This window comes from Capsicum annuum, chromosome 10 (genome assembly GCF_002878395.1).
Source record: "Capsicum annuum cultivar UCD-10X-F1 chromosome 10, UCD10Xv1.1, whole genome shotgun sequence".
Lineage (NCBI taxonomy): Eukaryota > Viridiplantae > Streptophyta > Magnoliopsida > Solanales > Solanaceae > Capsicum > Capsicum annuum.
The window spans coordinates 130,820,476-130,833,543 of NC_061120.1; positions in this window are offsets into that span (position 1 = coordinate 130,820,476).

Sequence of the window (13,068 nt, forward strand, 5' to 3'; positions counted from 1 at the left end):
CGAAAGGAAATAATGGGTTCATTGTGATGTATCTCGCATAGTTCTTGGTTGTGTGTTAATAGGGCATGGTAAGGTGATTGCCATGCTTCTAGGCAGTTGCAAGTGCATGAGAGGAATTATCCTACTCATGATTTGAAGCTATTGGTTGTTATTTTTTCTTTGAAAATATGGCGGTATTATTTGTATGGTGTCTACGTGGATATATTTTCTGATCAAAAGAGTCTACAAGGTATCTCGCATGATGGGAGTAATGTGATTTGGCAAGAAGGGGAAGCTCAGTCCCCAGTATGTGGGTCCGTATGAGATTTTACGGAGAGTTGGTAATGTTATTTATAAGCTAGAGTTTCCTTCTATTTGAGCTTGATTCATCCGGTCTTTCATGTTCCCATGTTGAGGAAATGCATTAGTGATTCTTCTTCAGTTGTTCTCTTGGAAGGATTGGGTATCACAAATTTTTTGTCTTAAGAGAAAATCTAGGTTGAGATTTTGGATCGGCAGGTTCTTCGATTGCAGACCAAAGGTGTGGCCTTGATTAAGGTTCTATGGAGGAACCACAAGGTGGAAGAGGATACATGGTAAGCAGAGGAGAACATGAAGACCAAATATCTTCTTTTGTATTCTTCTCCTGGGATTCATGCGGAAGGTATATCTCTTCAGCACATCTTTATTTTCTGAGTTTGTTAAAGGAAAGATTAATATCTTTTCCCTTTATTTTCAAAATTGTTAAATATTGGGAATATATTTGATAATGCAAATGGCTCGTGCGTAGGTTATGCCTACTTTGCCTATTATTTGAGGATAAATGTTCATAGTGGGGGAGACTAAAACATCCTAGGTTTTGACCCTTAGAAATCGCTTGGAATTCTTGTCTCTAGACCCTATAGGATCATGGGTATGACACATGTAATGGGGTACGAATGGTATGGTATTGTCGAATATTGACAAGTGTTGGTTGGTAGGATGGTTTTGGTTATTGAAATGGCTACGACATAGGGGTACGAGTCATATTTGTGGGTATGGATGATTTGGTTCCTTAACTTAATCTTAGACTTGGTTAGTTAGGTTAGATCTACGCACGAGTGGCTCACCATAAGTTGTAAGTCAGGCTACAAATCATACTATGAACTCGTATGGTGGACAATGTCTAAATCTTTCTTGGGGTTTAATCTGCTAGGGGTGCTGATGAAAGGTACGAATCGTATGCTCCAAAATGACTTGGTAGAATGAGTTGTATGCTTGACATTATTGGATTCAAAGGTTGAGTCCAGGATATGAGTGGAGGGTACCAATCGTATTGGAGAGTATGACTTGTGAGTGTCAGTTGTATCCCTAGGATGGGATTTTGTGCAGCATAATTTGGGGTATTATGGACATTTCTCCACTTATCCTAATAAGGTCCCACGACTTCTAACCTTCTTGGGAGTTTATTAACCCTATTATTCCATTCATTAACACTTAGAAACTCTTTTAAAACACTTTATAATTCTCTTAAAAGCTTTTGGGAAAGGAAAACTAGGGTTTAAATTAAACGATCAATATAGGGCTTTTCCTGGGGATTTTTTTCAATCATCATCTTAGTTTAAAGAATGTTCTCTTCCCTCATCATTAATTCAACTAATGGCATGGTTTTTTTATGAATATTTTCATGATTTTATTTATTGTATTAATTTTGCTTTCAAAAAAAAATTGGGGGTTTTGATATTAAATGGTTGTTTATGGTTTCCCGTGGTTTTAATTTGGCTTTATGTTCATTAATGGTGTTTTGGATAATTGGATTAAATGGGAATGGTTTAATGGTAATTGGAATTGGTTTTTGTTATATTATGCACCCAATGTGTTTGATACAATGCCTATAATAATGTTTTCATTGCATTGAGTATTTTCAATGGAACTCTTGCTTGATTTAAACTTTGTAAAGGAATTCATCATGGTTTAAATAAAATGGAAAGGTAAATGGCTAAATCGTTATTCTCGTGGGGTAAATAAAATCCCCTAAGTGGTTTAATATGGTAAATGGAAGGTCACTTGGAATTTCCCTTAAACAAATATATATATTTGGCTATGGATAGTACTTGTAAGTATGGTCGGCATGACGATACCACCACTAAATGGACTTCGTTGATAAATGGCACATAGATTGGTTATTTGCTTTGTAATTGTTTTAATTGGGAAATAATGGTGGGATGTGTAGCAAAGTCGTGGAAGGTGGAGGACCCGGGGGAGACAAAAACTAGAAACTCATATTTGCTAATATGAGGTTGGTCTTGGTGACCATGTGCAAGATGTCACACTTTATATTTTGGGGATGTACTAGTCATCACAAGTTTGTTTCCCTGGTCATATGGCTACACGCACAGGGGCTTGTTCACCAGAGGGAACTGAACCCATATCGCCCGTGGATTGCTTAGGATGGCAAAGCTACACATCACAAGTAAAAGGTTTTGATGACATGCTAAACACTATACCATTTCCCGACATAGTTATATATGTATATGTATAGTTGTGTGCATATGAATGGTTTTACTTGGTTTTATAAATGGCATTATTTTATCCTTATCATATGATTATGCTAGTGTTCACCAACTAACTTGTCTTCTAGCAGTTGTATACCCATGCTATGCAGGAACCAACAATTCTACTCCTCATACATAGTGATTGACTAGGGATCAGCATTTGGATTGAAGTGGTGAGCTGCTATCATTTTGGAAGGCTCCATTTCATATTATAGATATTTCTAGACATTTTAATTTTATTTTAGATATTAGTTTTTACCATGATTTGGGGCATGTCCCAAATGGATTTTATTACTTTTTTGGTTAGAGGCTTTATGGTACGACAATGGGTTTGAATAGGCAAAATCAGTATTGCTATCAGCCTTAGTACTGACATTGGTATTGGGGATGACACTTGTTGACGGGATTGTTGGTTGTTCCATCATATTTTATTTTGGGATTAATTATATTATGTTTTTGAAATTATTTGGTTATGGCCTAGTTTATGGCCTTTGGAATGGTTTGGCATGGTTGAGCGGTTGGTATGGGATGGTTGGACTCAGTTAGGCCGCTCACGGTTGTGATACGATTGCATAGTCTTTATATGAGCTTTTACACTATCTTGTTATGTGATTGAAATTCATCCAACTCAAAGCAGGAGGCTAGACGTTGGGTTTGGTAATGGGGGTGGGCTCTAGTCCCGGTAGGACTTACGACGCCCATTACGACAAGGCCCCCAATATGGTCATGTCAACGTCTCACCCCTTAGTTCATTAATATGATAGAAAAATGGCCTTCAAAATCAAAGTTCATTGGTTTTCAAATTATGCAATGCAATAACATAGGTGAGCAAGTCAAACTAAGTGATAATTTTACAATTCAAAATCATTTACACAACTAGGTTGAACGAACACCGTTATTTAAAATAAATTATAGTTTTAAAACATTAATTTGGGGAAAACCATAACCCCGTAGTTTATTCACCATACCCAAGCACCACACAAGTTCCAAACCAATAATAAAGCACAAGCAATGTACAATAAATCATGGGAAAAGAATTCAAGGAGCAACCATGTCAAAACCTTCAACCATGTTAGAAACCAACATTCAAAGCCATTTAATTGAACAATGTAATAAATTCGTGTCTTTCACAAATTAATAATTAGGTAAGAGTAGCATGCCTGAAATACTATCTTTAACGGGAAGAATTCAACCCTTGAGTCCTTTGATGACCTACTTCATGGAAACCCTAAGTATCTTGAACTTGAAATTTTTGAGAGGCTTTTTAGAGTGTTTAATTACGTTATGAATGAAAAATAACCCTTTTGAGTTCTTTATGAATGTGGTGTTTTAATTGTGTAAGAGGGGAATTTTCAAAGTTCCCTTAAATTAAATGATGAAATTTAGTCGTCAATGACTACGCATCACTATACGACTCGTAGTGATCCATTACAACTCATTACCATGAGTTTTATCCAAGGTAGTTTCTAGGGCACACACTCACTGTTGACTCTAAGACTCACCTAATACAACTCGTAACAGGACACTAGGACACTATTACTTATTACTATGACATCGTGGAATGAACATGAGCTTGGTGGTTGAAAATCTTATCTTGATGATCCATGTCCATACTGTGATGGACCTCACTTTTGGAAATATTGTAGATATACTCCCTGGAGAGAGATGTGTGCATAATCTCCATCCTACCGGGAGTATGATTGTTCTTTATGTGGTGGTCAAGATGGACATTGGAGTGACTGCCCAAATACCCCGTCCCTCTGTTGCGCTAACCCAAATTTTAGTTCTTCTTCTGAGTTTGATAGGTCTTATGGTCTAGAAAAGAAAGAAAGAGGCACCGGTAAGAGTGGCATTGAAGCTATATTCCAACGAATGTTGGATCTCCAGAAAGAAACGTATGATATCGTATGTGATATACGTCAAGACATGAAGTGTAGCATGTTTTAGCCCCATATTTTAAGTGTAGCAGTATTGCCTAAAATTTGATAGTTCAAGCCATATTTTACAAAAATTGCATTAGGCATATAAAATGTTAGTATGTAATTTGTAATTGAAAAATAATTATTTTTACCAAAATGTATACATCACTAAGCACATTACATAAACATACATTTTATATATAACCTTACGCACCAATTAGCTAATAAATAATTCAAGTGCATAGATTTGATTTAAAAAAACATGTCTTTTACATACTAATTAGAAAACAATATAATAAAAATTTGTACCAAGATCCGCACAAAACCAAATTTATCACTACTAGCTAGATATTAGAAGTATCACTACTATGCCATAGTTTCTGCATTCTTTTCCTGTTTGTTCATCCTCAACTACTACTACATCCATATATCTACCCATAGCAACTGTTACAACAAGGTTATACTTCTTCTGTGTTGGCCTGCAAAGATCTGTCATTTGACATGAACACCAGGATACAGACGCTTTAGAGTTTCATCTGCTTGAGACAATCTGGCATCTCTCTCATTTTCATGTCTCTCAGCCTTAAATTCACGCAGTTGGTCTTCTACTTCATCAAGTCATTTTCATAGATTGTTATGTTTATCTCTATCGAAAGAAAGATATTTCAAGTTTATTTACATAAACCACAAGTAAATTCAAATGCATTTACTTGCACTTCTATATGGCCAGAACATATTAAATACGAAAATAAGTCATGGTATCCAGCAGCATGTATCATAGCTTAATCTGACCAACCTAGAATGTTGAAGTTTATTTTTATCTCGCGTTGTTATTCTTTCACCAGTTTCAGTTGTTCATCATGCTTCTTAATTGCATCAAGAATTTTCTTCAACGTTCCTTGTATCTGTTTCTCCTAAGACTCAAGCTCATGTTTCTGATTTTGAAGCTACTGAAGATTTTCTATTAGATTCTTCTGATCATCAATATCAGTAAGGTGCTTCCTGTCAAAGACCTCTTTCTCATCTCTTAGTTTTGCAGTTTTCATGCTAGCTTCCTCTTTACTGTAAAACCAAAACCACAAGGCTTCAACAAATAAAAACTAGCACTCGATTATTTAGATAGATCAAGAAAATTTATTTCAAAAAGAACATTTAAAATGCAGATCATGTGCCAATGCAAACATTCCATGCTTTCACCTTTCCCCTATGTCTAGGTAATCTGAGAGAGAAGATGACAATGTAAAAGCAGTTGTTGAGCCCATAAGTCATATAATATCATACTCTTCAATGCTTGATTTATTTAAATACCAGCAAGTGTCATCCCGCATTGAGATATACTGTATGAACATATGTTACAGCAATTTAACTAAAATAAGAATGGGTAATTCAAGCTAATCCCACTAGTTTAAACAAAATCACAAAATATTATATTCAGATTATATAACTGGATAACTTAACTAATGTGTTTATCAATATTAGAGGGTGCAAACCCAAAAAATAATAACAACTAAATGGTGCTTCTGACGTTAGGAATACTATATTTTTGTTTTACAACAAGACTTTTTAGCAAACATAACTCCAATTCAGTACGTAATACTGCCTCTAAGTAGAAGCACTAGCAATGATAGGATGTGAAGTTACATACCTCTACTTCACACAAACTACAGTAGAACATGCCATCTTCACTCAACTGTTGCTGAGAAGATTCAGTATTTCTACCTGTGCAGTTACTGATAAGAGCACAAGGTAGTAGAGCCAACAATTTGGAAGAGAAAGATCTTTGACGAGTAGCTGTAACTTCTTGTTAAGTCTCATTGTGATCTTCAACTGGTTCAGTTCCTCTTTCTTTCTTTGATGCATTTTCCCTAATTAATGTAGCATTAGCATCCTATATAGATGAATTTGTCTCACATCCTAATTTAGATTCTTTAACTTGGACTTGCTTTTTCTTGTCTAGCTTCTTTAGATACTTCTTTGATTTAAAAACTCCTAGATCTATGGGATCAGCCGCAGCACACCAGATATACAAGCCAAATGCACCAACTTTAGCTAAAAATGCTTACTCTGAGCTAATTTTAGCTAAAGATTCAAATTTTCTGCTTAGTAGTTTACTGCTATAGTCAAGTTTTTTTATTTCTCAAAAACGTCTACTGCTAGTCCTTCAATTGTCAACTGTAGTCGTGAAAGGGAAAGAGAATGGAGCTCCAATCATGGCTCCAGTACCAGCATGAGTTCCCTAATACATGAACCTAATGGACTATCACTGGCCCTTTCTACACGTTCCTTAGCTACCCCGAATAGACTAAAGTTATTAAGACTTTTTTATAAGCTAACAACATAGAACAAGGGATCACACTTTTTGTTCCAAAAGACTCAGCCTTTACCTCATTCAAAAATCCGTCACTTACCAATCTCACCTCACACCAACTCAAGTACCTTTGCTTTTTTCATGCATTGCCACATTACTGCAGTTCAGCAGATTTCAAGAACCTTAGTGACATGATCTCTATTATTATATAGACTCATACTACTACACTAGATTCTAGTTGGTATAGGAAGAGGGTTAACTCTTTAAAAGTGGACATATGCAGGCATAGTATGGTCAAGGTAATTATCTACTTAATCAAGGAGGACAATACTTAATAAGTAAGAGCTATAATGCTCTGTTAGGGGTGCAGAGTAGGCTCAGAGTAGTTGCTGATATGGACCAGAGTAGATCAATGCAAGCATAGATTGATATTTTATACGATGATTTGTAGTACTAAACGGACTACTGACTAAGAAAATACGAAACACAAATTTGGATTCTAGTGGAGGAGGCTACTTGTTGACTATGAGATGATTTGGTCGTCGAGACACATAGCCATAACATTGATACTTATGTGTGAATTAGGAGTGAGACAAAAAAATACAAAATCGAATGGTATTCATATTTCCACAAGTAGTTCAAAACAAGTCATAGGGAGAATAAAGAGGAAACAATGCAATAGGTTCAAGATGGAAGTCACTGCTGCAATTTGGAGTGCAGTTATATATCATGTTTGGAGGTCCAGGAATGGAATGCTGCACCAAAATAATAGAAAACATAATGACATAGTGATAACACAGATAAAAAGAAGTTTATGGATAGATTAGATGCAGTTAATATGTCCAGAAAGGCTCATCTTGTTTAAAGAAGTTACAAAAAGGGAATTTTACTTAGTTTGCAGAAATCTTTCCATCTCTCTCTCACAAAATTCCCTTTGTTTCTGTGGGATTCTCCTATCTCTCTCAATCTTCATACTTTTCCTATCTTCATATTTTTATTACTATTTAGTATATACAATCAAGAAGATTACAGGTTTGGCTCCATCTTAGAATTATTTTGTATATTGACCATAATACAATTTCCTATTATTCCAGCCCATGACTACCTACCTAGCATTTTGAATTGTCTTGTTTGAATCAACTTCTGTACAAGGCTTGGACAGATGAAAAGAATTTCACCTAAAACATAGTATAAATACTTTTTTTCCTTCAAATTAAGTCTACACACAATAATAGAAACCTCTCAATTCACTTTAATATATGGTTTTTATTTTAATTTGTATATCTTACTATCATATTTAGTCTATTAAAGAAGTCTGTTTTCTTTTATGGCTTTTTCTTTTATGACAATTCTTTACTTTAAACTTTTCATATGACAAGTTTAAGTCTATGTTTTTAATAATATTTGGAAAATGAAATAATAACCTATTATAATAATCAGTTAAATGTGGTGTAAAAATGATTCTTTCAGCATAGTACTTGAACAACTATTAATGTTGTACAACTTTATCTTCAGAGGACTTTGATCTTTGTTCGGATACGGAACTTTTTTCTTCAGAGTTGTTGCCTACTTCATTCTTTCAGAGTTGTTGCCTACTTCATTCTTTCTAACTACAAATAGAAGAAAAGAGTATTTGTTTCTTAGAACACAAATAAACAAATAGGAGAGACAAGCTTAAGAAAGTAAAAAGTGCTAATTAAGCTGAAGCACTAACTTGGTCACATTGTGTGTTTAACATTCATGAATTGATAGAAAACTCAAGTTATAGGAATTAATGCGATGGTTGGTTAACTACTGGATGCATTCCTTATATCATATTTCTCTTGTTGTTGACAAGTTTCATTATGCATAGGTAACTGCTTGAACAAGCCAAGATTACAGATCCAAGAGTTCATGTTCTAGAGAAAGAATTAGGTGGGAAACCAATGAAAACAAAGCTGCTGGAAAAATATTTTGCTCCCATAAAAAATCTCTCCAGTACAGTTAATATCCTAGTAGAGAATGAATATTTTCACTAGTCATAGTTACAAGGTATTAAAATGATCAAAAAAGCGAGTGTGGGAAATCGATTAATCAGTTTCAGGAAAGATTCATGTTTCCTTACTGCACTATAGAAATAACTGGAGACAAACAAGATCACATATTCTAGAGAATCTCAATACAACACTTGACACTAATTACCTGTAGGAAAAATTAGTATTTAGTGAATATACACCATTTCCCGTCATTAAGAATTTGAGTTGATTACATACTCTCTTGAGCTATCCAACTAAGAAATTTCTCACCTTATTCATTTTCTCTGGTCTGCTTGATTAGATCATACAACCTAAAATGAGTTATATTTTAAGCATTAACGTCATTTTCGCTGGTCTGCATGATTAGATCATACAGCCTACAATGAGTTATCTTGATACACAATTGAAATGACGTTAATGCTTAAAATGATCAACATAAATATAGAATGTTATACAACAAAATATTATATGCAAAAGATTCCTACAATTAAATGTGCTAGTGCGGTTTCAAACGTAAACTCTTCAGGCAGTTCCTTTAACAAATCAGTATCAGGTGTAAGATCCCACATATTCTTCCAAGTGAAAGCACACACTCAGTTACATATAAATCCCACATATTCTGCCAATGATTATGAAACTTAATAATCCCACACTTTGCACGGGATCTTAGACTAAGCGGGTTAAATTGAGAATCATCCTCTTCAACATCACTAAAAGACACATCCTCATCATCCTCAAAGGGCATACTTGTTTTACTTGTACCTGTAATTTCTGTGTTCTCTTCCTTTAACCAATCATCAACATCCTCTTCATCACTCTCCTCCAACTTGGAAGCCGATGCAGACTGTAATTTTTCACCTTTTCTTCAGGTAATAGGTTTTTCTTCAACCACAAGTTTATCAACTGTTTGGTTTTCATTAATGACAGGGTGCACGTCGATAACAGAGCCAGCAACTGTAGATAAAGTGGCAACATCCACACTAGACGTGTCTTGAACCACATTCATAGAGAGAGCAGCGGACAAGGAAGCAAGCATTTCCTCACATTAGAACCACCGCCGTTAGTAGATTCAGAAGTCTCCTTCTTTGACCAATCTTCTTCTATTGGCTTGATTCACTTATGTAACACTTACGCTAATGAGGCCCAGGCATTTACTACCTGCTCAAAGGATTAGCATTTTCAAAGGTCAGCAATAAATTCTCAAGTACGCGGAATAACAGGCATGCTTATGTAATTGTTTGATTTTAACAAAAGGTACGCTTTGTTCATATGCCAACTAACAAAGCATGAGAAATCGATGTGCTTTATTATTGGATTCATACTCATTATATAGATGGATAGATTATAGTCTCCCTACCTACACATCCACACGCACAACTACTCTATACACACATTAATGGTACACAGTAGGGGTCCACGGGGTCAACAAGAAGCTCAAAATATCACAGGAAGCTCACCAGAAACTTGTGAACCTAAAGTAATTCAATAAGAAGTGCAACCTTGAAGCTTTCAACTACCAAAAGAGAGAAAATAATAGAGGAGCAGAAGAATTTCCAAGCAGCAAAATGAAAAGAAGGATAATAGGAGGATGTTTCGACTAAAATCCCCTGAACAATAGCCAAGTGTCAATATGGCATCAATATAATTAGCATGTACAGTAACACTAGACGTACTTTACAACAAGGATACTTCTCTCTATGCTCCTTAGAACTTAGTAAATTAGCAATTATAAATAGTAACACGAGCTATTTTACAATAAATTTGTGCACATTTTAGTCCCACTTTTCTTAAAACTATCTTAGTCCACTTCTACTATAAAAACTTTAGTACTTATTTCTTAACCAGCTAAGACAAAAGTTGACCTTAATGGAGATTGTATGAGTTAGCTGCCAACCTTATCAGATAGAAAGAAAAAGAAGGATGAAAAATTTGACTAACTTGTAGAATAACGATTTAACTACTGACCTTCCATTCATTAAATCCTATTCAGCCTCTCTCCAGGTCCAACAACACATCCATTAAACTATATTCTACTCATTAGGAACCAGGAGAAATTGTTGTCATAAACCAACGAGTCAGAAGTGGTAAGTTATGCATGAAATGTCTTTTACTACCTTTATAGATAAAGGAAATGAATTAAAAAAGAGTCATTTCAAGTGCTAAATGAATTGTAAATGAGAAATGGAACGATTACTAGAATTGCATGCACCGCCTTACCTAGGGTATGGCTAAAAGTTTAATATCTTGTTTATCCAGTCTAGGGTGCTAGAGAAAAAAGTAAATCTACCAAAATCGATCTTCAATCATGTAACCTGGGAAGAGTTTAGTTTTCAAAGCGGCCAGTCTTGGAGCAAGACGCTTAAAAGCTAATGCATGCTCTTGTTGTGCATCAGACAAGTCAAAATCCACTGTTGTTGAAAGTTGCTTTAAGAATGCAACTATTTTTTCTGTTTTCTACAACAATTTTTTTTAAGTACAATCCTAGTTAAATTAGGAGTCTATCTTTGGTTGGAAACTAATTAGCTATTTTAATTTTGGTAGAAGTAGATTGCTTCTTTGTCCTATTTTTAGTTGGAATAGAAACTATTTAAGTTAATAAGTTGATGGTCAATTATAGACTTTCTTTTAACAAAAAAATAATCTCTCTCTGTCTCTCTACATATTCTCTTCTTCAAACTCCATCTCTGTTTCTACGGCCAGCTTTTAAATTGAATTCCCTCATTGTTTTCCTTTAATGGTTTTAAACCAACAATTGGTATCAAAGCTTTAATCTGAAGGGACCCGTGAGTGTGTGCATCAATCTAATCCAGTGGATACCATGAACGGAGAAGCAAATTTTACTTTAATGGCACCACCAACTTTTGATGGAGAAAGTTATCAAATCTGGGCAGTTAGAATACAGATATATCTGCAAGCTTTGGATCTCTTGGAAGCTGTTGAAGATGAATATGAGATAGCTCCCTTGGTGGATAATCCTATGGTGGTGCAGATTAAAACTCACAAGGAGAGGAAAACCAGAAAATCAAAGGCATTGGCATGCTTATTTACTGCAGTTTTATCTAATATCTTCACTCGTATCATGTCTCTTGAATCAGTGAAAGAGGTATGGGATTATCTCAAAATTGAGTATGAAGGAGATAAAAGGATTCGAGGGATGCAAGTGTTGAATCTGGTACGTGAGTTTGAGCTACAAAGGATGAAAGAAAGTGAAACCATAAAGGAGTACTCTGTCAAACTCCTTAATTTAGCAAATCGCATCAGATTGTTGGGTTTTGCTTTTAATGATACAAGGATCATTGAGAAAATCCTGGTAACGGCACCTGAAAGATTTAAAGCTACCATAACAACCTTAGAAAATACTAAGGACTTGTCCAAGATAAAACTTGCAAAGCTCTTAAGTGCATTTCAAGCGCAAGAGCAATGGCGTGTTATGAGACAAGGAGAAGCTGTCGAAGGAGCGTTACCCGCCAAGCATCACGATGATAGACATTCTAAGAATAAAGAGAATAATAAGCACCAACCAACAGATAGAGAAGGTAAAATGCACAACAACAAAAAAAAACAGGTAGTTTCAAAGGAAATTACCCTCTTTGTAAGAATTGCGGCAAGCTTGGGCATGCACCTTTCAAGTGTTGGAAGAGGCCTAATGCTAAGTGCACTAAGTGCAATCAGGTTGGGCATGAAACAATCATCTATAAAAATAAAACTCAGCAACAAGATGTAGAGGCTCGAGTTGTTGATGAACAGCAAGAGGATCAACTCTTTGTTGCATCATGTTTAGCAGTAGTGTCTCAAGCGAGTCATGGCTGATCGATAGTGGATGCACAAATAATATGACTTACGATAAAGATCTTTTTAAAAATTTGAGCCCTACTAAAGTTAAAAAGTTAGGATCGGCCATGGTGGTTATATTCCAGCAAAAGGAATGGGAACCATCATAATTGAAACACAATTGGGCATTAAAGCAATTTCTAATGTTCTTTACGTACCCGATTTGGACCAGAACTTGTTAAGTATTGGTCAGTTATTAGAAAAAGGTTTCAAATTAAATTTTGAAGATAAACATTGCTTGATTAAGAAATCATCTGGACAAGACCTATTTAAAGTCAAAATGAGAGGCAGAAGTTTCTCATTAAATTAATTGGAAGAAGAGCATGGATTTCACTAATCGCGTGTGGAGCTACCTCTGCTAAAAGAAGACATTCCACCTGATGATGAAGGCTGGCTTTGTCCTGGTTCCGATTACAAAGTTGACTGCATTGACTTGCTTAATAATCTTCAAGGAAAAGACCTTTCCATCGCTGACAGCTGGG